Genomic DNA, 8258 nt, shown 5'->3' on the forward strand with positions numbered 1-8258 from the left:
GTTTACCTTGCCTGCTTTCAAAGCACTGAATGCACACAGATCCTGCTGTGACAAATACATTCTTATGCAATCTGAAAAAATCAAACCTCCAGGGTGGATATGGAGCAATTAGAAAAGCAGCGTATGGATCACTGTTGGAAAGAACACAGATTAACTCTGCAATATTTTTGCAGTATCATTATATCATATGTGTTTGCGGAGAATCCCTTGCCAAGGCGAGAAAGCCAGTTTTCTCATGCAAACGCTGAAGAAATATTTTCTTTCCATCAGGCCACTCTCAGCTTGTGTCGCTGTGACTTGCCTGTATGTCGTCAGTGGTGATGATTCAGCACACGGTGAGTGACAAACGCAGGAAATGCCCTTGTGTTTATTTTGATATGGTGTTTTTGGGAACAGGGAGGTGGAGAGAGGGGATGGCGGTGGGGGCAGAGAGAGAAGATAAGATTAAAGCTTTCAAGTATTACTAATAGCATAACTAATGTGGTTGCAAAATGAGTCACTTTTGTTGCTATCAGCACAAAAGAAAGTGCGTCTTCGTCACTATTGATGCCCATTCTTTTATTCCTCAAATGAAGTTTTCTTACTGCCGCCATAATGTCCACCCAGCCCCATGATCTAAGTCATAGCCTGTCCATATTTGCTGTTGGTTTGACCCCACAAGGGCACGAACCCTGGCTGATCCTTCATCTGAGGACAAAGCTTATGTTTGCAGTGACATCATAAATGCCTGTGCAGAGAAAACAATGGCTGATGAATTCAGCGGGAGTCGGGCACAGTGGACTGCAGAGACACAGAGACGTGGCCCGAAACTTCCAGTGTCATGGAAAGTTTTCGGACAAGGACCCACACCTTGGCCAAACACGCAGAGTGCTCCCAAAATGTCGTCCGAAGTGGTCGGACTGCCGCGGCTGCTTTAAGGAGGCATTGCTCCGATCGTCAGGTTATAACACTGAATGTTTATATGAAGCTTTGTGACTGCTGGAGACAGTCAGAGATGGGGCTGTGCTCCTTAGGGAAGAAAGACGCTTTGTTTTTATAGGCTGCCTGGAATGTGTTGAGGACTGTGGACATCTGCTTTATTAGCATATGTGATTCCACCCCCAGCTATGAATCCGCTGGTGGTCTGATAATGTCGAGCTGATATCTGGGAATACAGACTGTGTGTAAATAAATAAATTTAAAAAATACACCATTTAACAAATGTGTTGTGGTTTAGACTCATATTTAAAATCTTCCATTATAGAGGAAGCGGAAGAGGGCTTTGAAATGTGCATGAATGCAAGAAGTTTTTTTGTTTTTTCAGTTGCACCACACAGAGATTAGCACTATATGAATGCGTGTTGCAGTGAAGTTTTAGTCTGGCTCTCCTGGAGCTTATTGGTGTGAAAATTCCTCAGAGTCATTCTCAGGTCATTACAGATGCATCCCACCCATGCACTCATACTGGCTCGTGGATTACCATTTTCTTTGTTAGGCTAATTGCATTATTGTGGCTGTCTTAAAATCAAGCAGGGGGTTTGTGGGCCTGTATGAATGTACAAGCACTTATGGATGAGATTTATTTTCTTCAAATGGAAATGAAATGAGCTTTTCATCCGGATGCTGGAGGTTTCTTGCTTATTTTTTTTTTTTTTTTTTTTTTTTTTGAGGAGATTATTGGTTAGAGTTGATCAAATATATGTTGCTGAATATTTTTTATTAGCAAATGAACTCTTCCCTTATACTAACCGCAGCACACAGCCTCGGGGTATTTCCTGTCATCACAACTTCACGGCGGATAATTAATTAGTTTATGAATGATGCACCATTTCTCAAAAAGCCCAGTGATAAAGATCACGTGGCAAAGACCCCTCAGACAGATATCATCTATTAAACAGACCAGACCCGTGTAACCCAACACCTTTTCGGGAATGCACTCAATCAGGCCTATTGTTTCTGCTCACATACAGTTCCTTCTGCGAGATAAGTATGGCCAGGCCACGGAGATAACAACAATGCCTTAAAAGCATGGATGAGACGATCACTGTCGACACCTCCGCCTGGAAGATTCCTGCCCAGATTAATGTTTGAGTTCAGGTCGGTTCAGCTGTGGGTGTCTGAGTGGCAGAAAATCAACATTAAAATTGACAATGAAAGTCTATGGAAAGCTACATTACTGCAGCAGCTCTCTGTTGCTGATATCACATTCTCGCTAACTAATATTCAGACTATTAGTCAGGATGTAATGAGGTGAGTCGGTTGCCTGCCTGTTGTGATTCACACAGCAGTTTGATGAGGGCAGCTTCTGAATGGGCAGCATAAATGTTATGGCACGGAGGATGTGAGTCAGGACAGAGGGAATCCAGCTCATTGAGCCATTATTTGAGCTGAAAGGAAGGAGAGGAAGTTGGTTTGAAGATGTGTCACCAGCAGATCTCTCTGTTTTAGGAAGGGGGTGGGCGCTGCACAGCTCAGGAATGTGTCAAAAAAACTATGGCTGTTGGGTGGTTTTTCATAAATAGACTAAATTGCCAAACCAGTCACCAGATCCTGTGTGTGGTGCAACACACAAATATTATTTTTAATTTCAGAATGATTTCCCTCCATGCATTGCAGCATCTTAATGAAAACTAAATATGTTCATGTATGTCGTGAACAACAGGTTTGGTCAGTTTTCAGAAATCAACAGGTCAATCAGAAACCGACTCTAAATTCTCTAGTTTTGTTTTCTGTCATCTGCTCCTGTCGGCTCCTTACTTCATGTCAAGTCTTCTGACTGCATCTACATTCCTGGAGGAGGGTGTCTCACTCAGACCCTCATCGCCGGTGGTGGGAGGCTGATAGATCCATCTGCGCCTGCGAAGGGGGCGCTAATCCTCGACAACTGTGCCCCTCTGGCACCATATCCGTTGCACTGCTGGTTGGGTGATACAATAGGCTCTCCTCCTTTGTCCTTGAAATTGTTTTAATTAGCCCCACTGCGGGGGCTGGGGTTGCAAACATTAGACTGACTCAATAGGACTGACAAAATCACAGGAGCATGATACTGCAGGCCTGGAGACGACAGACACACGTTGGCGGTTAAAAGTGACACATCTGGAATCAGTGCAGTTTGATTTGAATCAGCTACACGTGTCTCCCTATTAGCTCGTGTCATAAGTTTCTCAATATCCTGAACTTTGAGGAATAGCTTATAAACACACTTGCAGCATGTTTCTTATTCCAGCAGTAGACCCGTGGTGGAGATGACCATCCAGCAAAGAATGTAAGTGAGCAGTGATGAATATTTCTGACAAACCTGCTGCAAAACATACAAACAGACAATGACCTCAAAAGCTAATTTTCCCCAAATGTCACAATAGTCAAACTCTAAAAACCTGTTGTGCTTGCTGGCCCATGAATCACTCAACAAATGCAGTGCAGGTGTGTGTGAACATGCGCGCGTAGCGCCCCGATAAGCCACATCCGCATGCACTCACTTGTCCCACCACCAAAACTTGCGGCGTGGACCGCTCGGACCTCCCAGCAGCCGGCCAGCCCCGCCAACAAGAGGTGACAAGAAGCCGAGTCGCTACGTGATCCAACAGGATCATGTGGCCTTTGAAACGCCACTTTAATCCAGTGGACGTGTCTGTTGTGCAGGTCGCTTTCTATTGGAAAGTTAATTCAAGGAATCTCTGTGGAATGCCAGCCGGAGTGCGAGCACCAGGTCTTCATACAGGAGCTGTAATTTTGAGAAATTAGCAAAACAGGCAACAAAACAGTCACTTTCTATGGCTGAAAAATGGAGTAAGTTTGGCCTTTTATGTAAATACTCTTACCCCCCTTCCAAATTCAGCTCTCCCAAGTCAAACACGCCCATCCCCCCCTCATGTTCTCCTCCTCTCCCTGCCCCATGGGAGGAGGGGTGGTGGAGAGAGAGATCCCAAACCATCTGAATCCCTTTTAACTAAGTGGCCAGAGAAGAGTAAGGGCAATTATTCCACCATGATGCATTCCTCTTCAAAAGAGGACGCCGTCACTGTTCAACACATGGAATGCAAGCTGTGTTATGGGCACTGAAGGCATGTCACATCCTCCCGCTGCCCATGAAAAGCTGGACATGCGCATCACAAACAAGCAAAGCAGGTGCTCACAAAGGCATTAAGAGCTGCAGGCACAGCGGGTGCACGTTGGATTTTTTAATTTCAAAATCGGAAAGTCTTTATAATCTGCTAATTAATAAATGCATTCAAAAAAATCATCACCGCGCTCCTTCCTGCTGATGTTCTGCATATTCAGACGTTTAATGACGTTTTTCAAAGACACTGAACACAACTTGAGATTTTATTATCTCTCAGCTCATGTTGGAGGTCAGTTTCCTGCCACTATAAACAGGCTGATGAGAAATACAGCTGTGGGACGTTTGAATGGCGAAGCCTGCAATTAACAAAGATTAATAACGCTGGGCTGTGATGAAGCCCCTCCTCATACTGGCTCCCTCAGGCAAAAGTCCTGCGAGGAGGAAAAAAAAAAGTGTTTGTTTATTTTCTCCCGCCATAGTCGCGCTGATTATAAGAAACTGGAGACGTTGCATTCTTGTCTGCGAGGAATTTGAAGTGTTTTTCCTCCCCTGTCGCCTTCCATCATCAGTTCAGTGAAAATGGGACAGAAGATCTTTGTGAAATGTGTAATTTTCAGTGTCCAATTATGATAACCTCTTTCAATTCTGCTCATCTTTCATGTGCTTAAATTCATCATTTTAATTCTGATTTTTACACTGATTTAAAAAGGAAATGTGGCACTCTCCCACACTTTATTCCGACCAAAGATCTGTGTGTCCCAGCTCCACGAACCCCACCTGTAGCTTGGCCAGTATTGATTTCTCCCGTCGGCCTCGCGAGGTCCTCTTCTTCAGCGGTGTTTAATGGAGCTGATCGTTCTCTACCAATTCTCTCACCATTTCCCCTGAAACTGGACACTTGCGGCCATGTATCATCCGGCAGCACCTTTCTTCGGAAGCGACTGGAGCATGGAGCGAGAGCTTTAACACTTTAAAGGCCCGGACAAAGAGCTCAAGACAAATTTGCAGCAGAGCAGCTGTGCGGTGGAAAGCGCTCGCCTTTGTCCGAACCTCCCCGCAGTCACATAGGGGCTGTCATATGCTGAGCATTTGTTTGACTGTTTCAGATGGGTTTTTGAAAGCATGTGGGGTGGAACCAAACACATTCTTACGTGTGTGAAAATCACCGGGTATAAAGACAGATGTAGCGCTGCTCGACTCCTGTTCTCCCACCTCATCCGTGTCCTGGGGGAATCAGCTGGGCCCTGATTTCAGAAACCAGATCTGTTCAGATGTTTTTCTCCATCTTATCTTAATTATAAATGTATTTTGCATTTTTTTATATCTTTACCCAGTACATTGGTTTTATGCATGTGTACACATATCTTTAAAATATTGTTTTTTCTTACCTAACTCACATCAGCTTTGCCTGAGCTATGTCTGTTTTGTGACATTTAATTGCTGCTGCACTTTCCCGCAGGGGATCAATAAAGTACTCTGTCTATCTATTTTGCCTATTTTGCTGTCAATCAAATGTTTATGCTGATAAATCAATCATTTGCCATCTTTGAAATACATGTTTCTTTGCTGAAAGCTAGATGAGAAGATCAATAGTGCTTTCAGTGCTTTCATGTCTGTATGGTAAACATGAAGCCACCACTAGCAGCTACTTAGTTTAGCTTAACATTTAGATTGGATTTTCGGGGGGAAGCAGCTAGCACGGCTCAGTCTAAAGTTGACAAAATCCACCTATCAGCACCTCTACAGCTCACTAATTAACATTTTATATCTTGTTGCACCTTTGGACAGAGCCGGCGAGCTGCTTCCGCCTGTTTACACTCTGTGCTAAGCTAAGCTGTTAGCCGTAGTATTTACCGCACATGCATGAGAGCGGCATCAATTATCTCATCTATCTCTCAGCAGGGACTATTTCTTGACTCCAGAGTGTGGCCCTGTTGTTGTTGTTGTTGTTTGAATGTCTGAAATAGCCTGAAATGTGCGCCGTGTGTTCGTCATACCGAAGCTCACAGCGTCTGTGTTGTGTTAGCGGGCAGATTCTACGCGCTGACACACAGACAGCAGCCGGCTAAATGTGTCTGCGCGATAAGTCCAACCCGAGCCTTTCATCCTCCGGACGTTTGGACGGAGACGCACACAGGTCAGGGTTAATGACAGGCTGTCATTGCACCTTTAATGTACTACGTGTTGAGTAAAGGCCGTTTGCTTGCCCAGTGGTTTCAACAAAAGTCTAATCTTACATATGAAAGGATTTTTATAATCACATATTGATGAAAAACTACTTGCATCCATTGATTGTGAGATTTGTGAAAACAGTGATTGAGCCCACCATGCGCCAACACTGTGAGTTAATATTCCATATCTGTGCAGCCCACCCCTGCCCCCCCTCACAGAGAGTATGAAGTCTGACTGTAATGGAATACTTGTTAAAAAGAGAAGAATGTGCTTTAATTTGTCAAGGGGATCTGAGCTGACAACTTTAGTAAAGTCCACTATAACAACCTTCCAGGGCCCCTGACCTAGGGAGGGAGTGACCCCTGACCTTATTTGGGCCTCTTTTATGAGGACTTTTTTGGCTCCGGCCAGATGGCTAAACTATCAAAGGGGTTTTTTATGAGAAAAATCTGCAGGCAAGAGTGGAGTAGTATATTTATCTCATTGTGTGGACGAAGCCTCTGTAACTTCCGACTAGGTGGGTTGAGGATTGGATACACAGAAGGGTGTGTGTGTGTGTGTGACAGCCTGCTTAAATTCAGCTAAAGATGTTAGCCACAAGAACTCACCTCTTTCTTTCTCTTTTCAAGCAGAGGGAGTTTTTTAATTGACCTCCACACGCTCCATTTCTCTCTCTCCCTCTGCTTTTTTTATATTCATGCTCACAATGTCCGTTTTACAGTTGCAGTTGCAAGATATTTTGCACAATGGCTTGGATTAGCTAGCTATCCTCAAACAAGTTTCTCTTTGTGTCTCCATTATCAGCAGCTTACTATTGACTCAGCCCTCCATCTCCACTAACAGCAGCAGCAAACAGAAAAAAAAAAGACATTGATTATACGCGACTCGAAAGCAGCTGCTCGTCAATAGCAGCAATCAGACGGCAGGATGAAATGAGCGGCCTGCTGCTGAATGAAACTGCTTCTCGTCCATTTTCGAGCACAACCCGGACGTTTTTACAAGTAATGTAAAACCGGGGTAGGAAAGCATTTTACAAACGCTACCCTGAAACTGAGGCGACAGTTGCTTCAGATCACAGATGAGCGCAAATCAGTGGAATTTGTGCGTTTGAGCAAAGGGAAGAGTTGTGTGTCCCAGGGTCGCCATAACTCGCTCTGCTCACATCACTCATGTGGCGGCTTTATGAGCGATGGGCTGTTTTGTTGGATTAGGTTTCTGGGGAAGCATTTAGGGGCCGGGGCCTATAAGGACAGCGATGCAGGAATTTATTCTAAATCCCAATAAATGTTTGATGCGCGTAATCCAGCGTACGTGTGCACGCACGTATTCACCTGAACTCTGCAATTGATCAAAATGCCACCGGATCCGTGCTGTCGTACGCTGGCGAAATCCCCACCCGGCAGGAAGTGAGCGCCGTCTGACACACACACGAACAGTCACACAGCTGCTGTAAGCATTACCTGTTTGCTGTTCTCCTCAAAAATCCAATCAGGCTCCCTCTGAGCCTACTCATCATGTGTCTTTTGACCTCTGTATGAACAGCAGCAAGATAATTTCCAGACATGTATTCCACATGAATGGAAGGGAGACACACATGCATAAGACACACAGGAGTCATCTCCTTTTTTTATCACCTTAACATCAAAAATTAGCATTGTTCCCAGAGACACCGATCGATCATTCATGACCGTTCGCAGCTTTTAAAGTAGCATCCAGCCCTTCATAACGGGGGTAACCTCAGCTGTCGCCGGCCTGCTTGTTTTAATGTGGCCATTCCTTCCCCTGATTGCACTCAGAGGTCGAGCGAGATCTGAAGTCACTGGAAGCAGTTAAAATAATAGGAGCTGACCATGTGTTTGAGGTTATGAGAAGGGGAGGGACCCCCCCGTGCAAAGAGGCAGTTTACTTCAACCTGATTAGAACCTGGAGAGAATATGATGATAAAACATCTGTAATGAGGATTTTTCATCAGTTCTAGCTGTTCACGTCTCAGCGCGGTGGGCCATTGACTGATTTTATAGATTGTTTTGATTGTTTTCTCTGC

This window comes from Chelmon rostratus, chromosome 10 (genome assembly GCF_017976325.1).
Source record: "Chelmon rostratus isolate fCheRos1 chromosome 10, fCheRos1.pri, whole genome shotgun sequence".
In the NCBI taxonomy this organism is placed as follows: domain Eukaryota; kingdom Metazoa; phylum Chordata; class Actinopteri; order Chaetodontiformes; family Chaetodontidae; genus Chelmon; species Chelmon rostratus.